The sequence below is a fragment of the Myotis myotis genome, unplaced genomic scaffold, assembly GCF_014108235.1.
Source record: "Myotis myotis isolate mMyoMyo1 unplaced genomic scaffold, mMyoMyo1.p scaffold_m19_p_8, whole genome shotgun sequence".
Classification (NCBI taxonomy): Eukaryota; Metazoa; Chordata; class Mammalia; order Chiroptera; family Vespertilionidae; genus Myotis; species Myotis myotis.
This window is the reverse complement of record NW_023416390.1, coordinates 66,388,017-66,395,266: the sequence shown is the minus strand read 5'-3', so window position 1 is coordinate 66,395,266 and position 7,250 is coordinate 66,388,017. Positions and strand designations below refer to the sequence as shown.

The following is a 7,250-nucleotide window of genomic DNA, read 5'->3' as shown; positions in this document are numbered from 1 at the left end:
ATCTCTGAGCCCAATATACAGAGAAAGGAGGAAAAAAGCTAGAAATCTATGCACTACTACACAGGGGCCTAGCCACCTCCAGCTCCCAGCAGAGATAAGGGAGCAGAAGGTTTTTCTTTTTACCCACAGAGCACGGTGGTGCTGATTCCATTAAGATTTTCTTGAGACAGGAAGGGATAAAAATGAATTTGGAACAGAAAGGGGCAAAGATTCTTTTCCCACTGTATTCTGCTCAAGGTACATCCTGCCCCCCCCCCCCCCCCCAATTAAGTGAGAACCATGTTGTAAAGGAGAGAAAAGAGACCTCAAAAACAGGGCGACTGAGCACAAGGGGGGGGGGGGGAAGAAAAGGAAAAAAAAAGACTGCAACTTGCTCCCAGGGACCGGAGAAAATTAAAAAAGGTTGGAATCCATCAGTGTTCATTAGTCATCTTCTCCTTCATCTTCCTCTCCTTCTTCCCCCTCATCATCATCTTCATCTTCTTCACCTTCATCCTCATCCCCTTCTTCATCAATATCTTCCAACCCTTCCTCTCCTTCATCATCATCATCATCTTCTTCTCCTTCCCCTTCTTCATCATCCATGTCAGGAACCAAGTAGTACTGTAATGAATTTGGACAAATGTCATCTTTGATGACTTCTCCCAACCCATCTGCACCTGCATCAGAATGGTCAGTGAACCAGGTAAAGAAGCTTTCTGGTTCCTTATGCTGTCTCTTCCTGCTGGCTGTATTTTGTGTTTGACTTGAACGTTTCGTCAGATCCTTTCCAGATTTCCATTTGATTTCAGTGGACTTTAAAGATGGATCACCACTCTCATTCAGATGAAACTCTTTGGAGAGAACTTTATTTTCAAAGTAAGGATTTTCATCAAAATAAAAATCTATTCTGTAACCCGATTTAATATCTTCAAATTCTGTCACTTCAACTCTTGTCAAATAATGCAGCGCCTCTTCATCCTCTTCCCCAAGCAGAGCAGACACTTGTGGATGGTTGACAAATGTTGTTACCCAAAAATTTGGGATTTTGGCGATCAATTCTGACCTCTTCTGAAAAAATGGTTGGCGGAGTTTGTAATATTTCTGTTCTACTTTCAAAATCTCCTCACTGGCTTGTTAATTAAGTCTGTCTATTTCATTTTGTACTTCATCAATATGTTCAATCGCTTCTTGCTGTTCTTTTTCTCCCTTTGGCACGTCCTGAGGGGTTGGCTACCTCTCTGGCTTGGGGGCTGGAGGCACTTTGGGTTTCTTCGCTTGCGGTGGGAGTGCGGACCTGCGTTTGGGGGCCGTGCTGCAAGGGAAGTCCAAGGATCCGATCGCAGGGAAGTGGCCGGGCTGGAAGGCGCGCTGAGACTCCTGAAATTTTCTTTAATATTCAAGTTCTGTGTGGAATTTTTAGTAGAATTATATTACACTTAAGAATTTATTACTACTTTTAAGACCCGGCCCGGGCGGATGTGGCTCAGGGATACCAGCGCGGGCCCGGGTGCCGAGGGGTCACGGAGGGTCGCGGGTTCGGTTCCCTGTTTGGGCGCATGTCCTGGTTTTGGGTTCTAGCTCCATAGATTCAATGGTTCACTCTCTCTATTTCGCTCCCTAAAATCAAATGAAAAAGAATAAATAGCCCTGACCGGTTTGGCTCAGTGGATAGAGCGCTGGCCCGTCGGCCTGTGGACTGAAGGGTCCCAGGTTCGATTCTGGTCAAGGCCATGTATCTTTTTTTTAAAATGTATTTTTTACTGATTTCAGAGAGGAAGGGGGTGGGAGATGGAAACATCAATGATGAGAGAGAGAATCACCGATCGGCTGCCTCCTGCACGCCCCCTACTGGGGATCGAGCCCTAAACCAGGCATATGTCCTGACCGGGAATCGAACCGGTGACCTCTTGGTTCCTGGATCGACGCTCAACCGCTGAGCCACACCCGGCCTGGGCAAGGGCCTGTATCTTGGTTGCAGGAATATCCCCAATAGGAAGTGAGCAGAAGGAAGCTGATGGATGTTTATCATCGATGTTTCTAACTTCTATCCCTCTCCCTCTCCCTTCCTCTCTGTAAAAAAATCAATAATATATATATTTTAAAAAAGAATCAATAAAAATTTAAAAAGCCCAGCCAGTGTGGCTCAGTGGTTGCACATCGACCTATGAACCAGGAGGTCACGGTTCGATTCCTGATCAGGGCACACGCCCAGGTGGCAGGTTCAGTCCCCAGTGTGGGGTGTGCAGGAGGCGGCGGATCCATGATTCTCTCTCATCATCGATGCTTCTACCTCTCTCTCCCTTGGCTTTCTTCTCTGAAATCAATAAAAATCTAAAAAAAAAAAAAAAAAAAAGAATTTATTACTACTTTTATATTTATTATGGTTTTTTTTTAATTAGTTTTTAGAGATAGAGGAATGGAGAGAGGAAAAAAAACGAACAAATATGTCGATGTAAGAGCAGAACTGCCTCCCGCATGCCCCCTCCCACACACACGCTAGGGATCTAGCCCCCAATAGGGACATGTGCCCCGACTAGGAATTGAACAGGCAACATTTTGGGGCATGGGACAAGGGCCCAACCAACTGAGCCAACCAGCCAGGGCTAATTTTATATTTATTGTGTAAGTGTAATAAGACTGGGGCTATATATAAAAGTGTCAGTCATAATGACCTGGTACGTTTAGGTTACGAAACAAAATATTTTGGCTCAGACTAGATGTAGATTTTTATTTCTATTCTGTTTATAGTATTTCTTCTGCCTCTCCTCAATTCTTAGGAATGAATCTATAATAATAAAAGCTTAATGTGCTAATTAGACTGGATGTCCTTCCAGACGAAGCCAGGTCTGCGAGGGAAGCCTGGGTCCCAGGTGCCAGAGGGAAGCTGGTGCTGGCAGCCGGGGGAAGGAAGGCCTACTCTTGCATGAATTTCATGCATTGGGCCTCTCTCTCTCTCTCTCTCTCTCTCTCTCTCTCTCTCTCTCTCTCTATATATATATATATATATATATATTTCAAATACTCAATGTTCTTTTTAAAGCAAACTATCATGTCAAATCATTCCATAAATTTTGATGCTTAAGTCATAAATGTTTAGGAATTCATTATGCTATTTTCGTCAGCTTCCTTTCCCCAAAGTAGCTTACTGGGAAGAGCCATCGCTTTTCTTCCTTCAAAATTTCCATTAGATTCTCTATTTTATGTGAAATATAAGAAGCACAGTTAAAACTTGTAGTTTTCTTGTGAGAGAAAGGCAAAGTGCTAATGTTATGACAGAAATCAGGCTGGCGGAAAGCCAAAACCAAACGCACTTAGAGGTTCAGAAAAGGACTAATTGCACTCGTGCCTGCTCAGCGGAGTCCTCTCCAGAGGCTGAGCCCCGAACAAAGCGGGGTTCGGCATTTTATGTTCTCCCAGGCTCTTTGTCTCCCATATATGGCATATGCCTACATTCTGGACATTCTTCCTATGTTATATGCTAAGCTTCCGGGTATCTGTTGCAGTTTGGGGAGGAGGGCCGTAACCTGAGGCAGCAGAAGCTTGACCAGCAGTGGACCCTACTGGAGCAGAAGCGGAAGCAAGCGAGATTACAGAAGCTGAGGCGTGGTTATGGTGATGCAAGCAGGGAGTAAGCTTTCCATCTCACTAACTTTCACTATTAAAGTAATTAATTGAGGACTCATTGATTATTAGTTCCTGAATTAAAGATCTTTATTGGCATTAAAGTATCATGATCTTTTGGAAACATTATTTTGTCTGATAGGAGAAAATAGTAAGCCAAAATGCGATTATTCACACTGACACCTTTTGGTAAATCATAACCCCATGCTGACAAGCTGTTCCTAACAGATCCTCTTCCTTTTTCAGCCATATACATGACGGAATAAAAAATTGTATCCCTTTCTCCTTTAAAATGTAACTTCTCTCTCAGCTAAGATGGTGACTGCTGAGTCATCCAATTCATCCCAGCTTTTATTGTAATGTCTAGAAATTCATCAAACAACAAGAATTTGGCAAAGAACCAGAAAAACTCCAGGAAGAAAACTAGATAAATGAAAGAGACACACCTGTGAGGAAAGTATAAAATAACTCCAAAATTATTTAGAATAAAGTTTGATGACATTTTGGTAACTCTTAGAAGTGTATACCTGTGACTGCAAGGTCATCCATATCATGTTGCCTATCTTCATTTAAAACTACAGAGGACCTGGAGGGTATAATGCTAAGTGAAGTAAGTCAGTCAGAGAAAGGTAAGTGTCACAGGATCACACTCATATGTGGCATCTAAGTAACAAAATAAACTGATGAACGGAGTGGATCCAGAGACATGGAAGCTTGGAACAGAGTGCGAAATCTCTGAGGGAAGGTGGGGGAGGGTGGGAGGTAATCAACCAAAGACCTTGTATGCATATATGCATAACCCAGGGACACAGACAATAGGGTGCTGAAGGCCTGGGAAGGGGGGGTAGGAGGGTAGAGGGTAGAATGGAGGGGGTCAATGAGGGAAAAAAGGGGACATAGCTAATAATTTCAACACTAAAGAATTATAAAACAAAACTACACAGGAACTAGTTGGACGAACTGCCAGGGAGGCTGTTGGGTGTAGCTGAGTACTGGATGAATGGTCAGGGGCTGGCTGGGTCAGAGGTGGTGGGATTTAAAATCAGCCTACTAGGACTTCTGTTAGACAAAGGGTGGAATCTCTGCTCAATAGGCAATTAGCAAACGAATGACACTCTGAGGTATCCCACGTCTGAAGAGCTTACTAAAAGATTTGCAAAAAATCTCTGCCTGAACTCCTTAGACAAGAGCATCCTAGGTGCCTCTAATAGTTGTTTTCTAAATATTCGCCCAACTGCCACTTTAAAACTACCCTGCTGTATAATATAAGCTCATCATGACTTACAAAAGATAACACGATTTAAAAGAAATGTCACTGACATCTGCTGAGGCTCAAATCAGGTAGCTGAGAGGAAGTGGGAAGAAGTAAGAATAATAGGAGGAAAATAAGGAAATAAAGAATTAAAAATATATATTTATTAAGGAAACAAAAAAGTGGTAAAAGAGGGAGGGTGAGAATCAAGTCCGAGGGTCAAGAATCTCTAAATCTACTATTTTAGGCACCGATGGAGTTCAAACCAATAGTTGGCTGTGTTCAATGGATACATTATAAACCCCACAGGGACTTTTCTCTTCTAATCCAACACTCTTTGATGTTTTTGCAGGCAAAAATCTCCCTGAGACAAATTATAAGAAAAAGCATGGTGTCTCTAGAACCTCTTTAACTGAGAAGCCTGACAAATTAAATTTCCACCATCACCAATAACAAATTGGATGAAATCAGCTTATTTTAATCAATGGTGCCAACAGACAGAATCCCTTTTTAGTGACTCTCCTGGCCTCTGCATTAGAACACATTGTCATTCCAGTAAAAAATAGCAGAGCATTTAGGAATATGTGCTCTCACGCTAATGAAGATAAGGATGATCATTAAAAAGATGAAACATTTCTAGCTCAGAGTAATACGTCTAAACTAAAATGCATGGGCATGAGATCAAACCATGGAAGTGTTGTGCCTGCCTCAAAAGTGAAAAATGATGGATGATGACAAGAGAAATCAGAAGAAAAATAAAGACTTTATACCAACCTGGAAAGTACCACAGTGCACTCAATGCAGCCAAGTCGTGTTCCCTGATCAATACAATAAAATGCCGTCAATAAACTGAGCAGCAGCCCTCACAAGGTACATAGCTTATAAGCTGCACTCATAAGTCATTTTAGGCTCCACAAAGGGTACTTCTCTCAAGAAGCTGAAAGTGTATGTATATTTATCGCAGACAGAAGCCTATTCTCAAACAAAAGCTTGACGAAATCTTCTCTTCTTTTGACCAAATATAACTTTAGTTCTTATTTTAAATATAGAGGGAATTTTAATAAGTACCTAAAAGCCTTTGGAAACCAAAGAAGCACCCTTGACAGAGATCTGAGGCAGCCAACAGGATACATTAAATGTAGAATGATTTTTTAAAAAGACAAGACATCTTAAATAGTTCCCAGATCAGGTGGTCATATATGTAGTATTTTTCACAGCAGCAAGAGAGGGATTTTAGCCCAGGTGGTGGCTCAGTGGCTGAGCATCAATCCATGAGCCAAGAGGTCCCAGGTTCGATTCCTGGTCAGGGCACATCCCCAGGTTGTGGACTCAATCCCTAGTAAGGGGGTGTAGGAGACAGCTGATTGATGACTCTCTCATAGATGTTATTGTTTCTTTCCCTCTCTCTCTCTCTTTCTAAAATCAACAAAAACACATTTTTTAAAAATAAAAAAGAAAGGTATTTTATTGGATTAAGAAATGGGGGTCAGTTGTGAAAATGCAGTTTGATATTGAAACGAATGGACTCTGGTGCAAAAGAGTCCCCTAGAAGAGCACTGGGTGTTGAATCCTCGGTGAAGTAAGTCCCCTTCGTTGTGAAAGAAGACTGGAGTGAGTGTTAGGAGGCTGGGAATCTAGTTCCTGTTCTTCAACTACTTATAACTGTGGTCTAAATCAGGTCATACCACCATTCGAAGCTTCAGTCTACATTTGGAAAATGAGAGGGCTGAATTGGATCTCTTCCAGCTAAGATCTAAAATCATATTTCAATCCATGCCTTCACTAGAATATGCACAGTTTTCCATGGTGTATCTTGTGTTGCTGGAATCTTAGGAGAGGGGCAGGGAAGGCATCATGACAACAGTGATGCTAATAGGAGACCTGAGAATTTTAAATGCAAGATCATCCTATTACTTCATAAATTTCCACTCTCACTCATCTGAGTATCCTATATAATAAAACCCTACTATGCAAATCGACAAAACAGTGGAACGACTGGTAGCTATGATGCACACTGACCACCAGGGGGCATATGCTCAACGCAGGAGCTGCCTCCTGGTGGTCAGTGTGCTCCCACAGGGGGCGCACTGCTCAGCCTGAAGCCAGGCTCACAGCTGGTGAGCGCAGCAGCCAGTTATTATATTATATAAACTCTCTCATGCACCAGGCCTCTAGTATATTATATAAACTCTCTCCTAATTTTTCCTCCTTTGCCACCATCATTACAATTTAAAGGCTTTAACTTCATTCCATGCTTATTTTAGTATGATTGCACCCACGTTGTAAGAGTGGATGAGCACATATCCACTAAGGCAATACCTATTCCTTCTCTAAGACATGGAAGAAATTCACTGGATTTTCTTAGAGGAAAATCTGAGGGGATTTCCTCAACCTA

General features: G+C 42.1%; 1 pseudogene; it reads right to left on the bottom strand.

The window, feature by feature from the left end:
* Positions 1 to 378: 378 nt before the first annotated feature.
* On the bottom strand, positions 379 to 4,157 carry LOC118662061 (annotated as a pseudogene).
* Between the last annotated feature and the right edge of the window lie 3,093 nt (positions 4,158 to 7,250).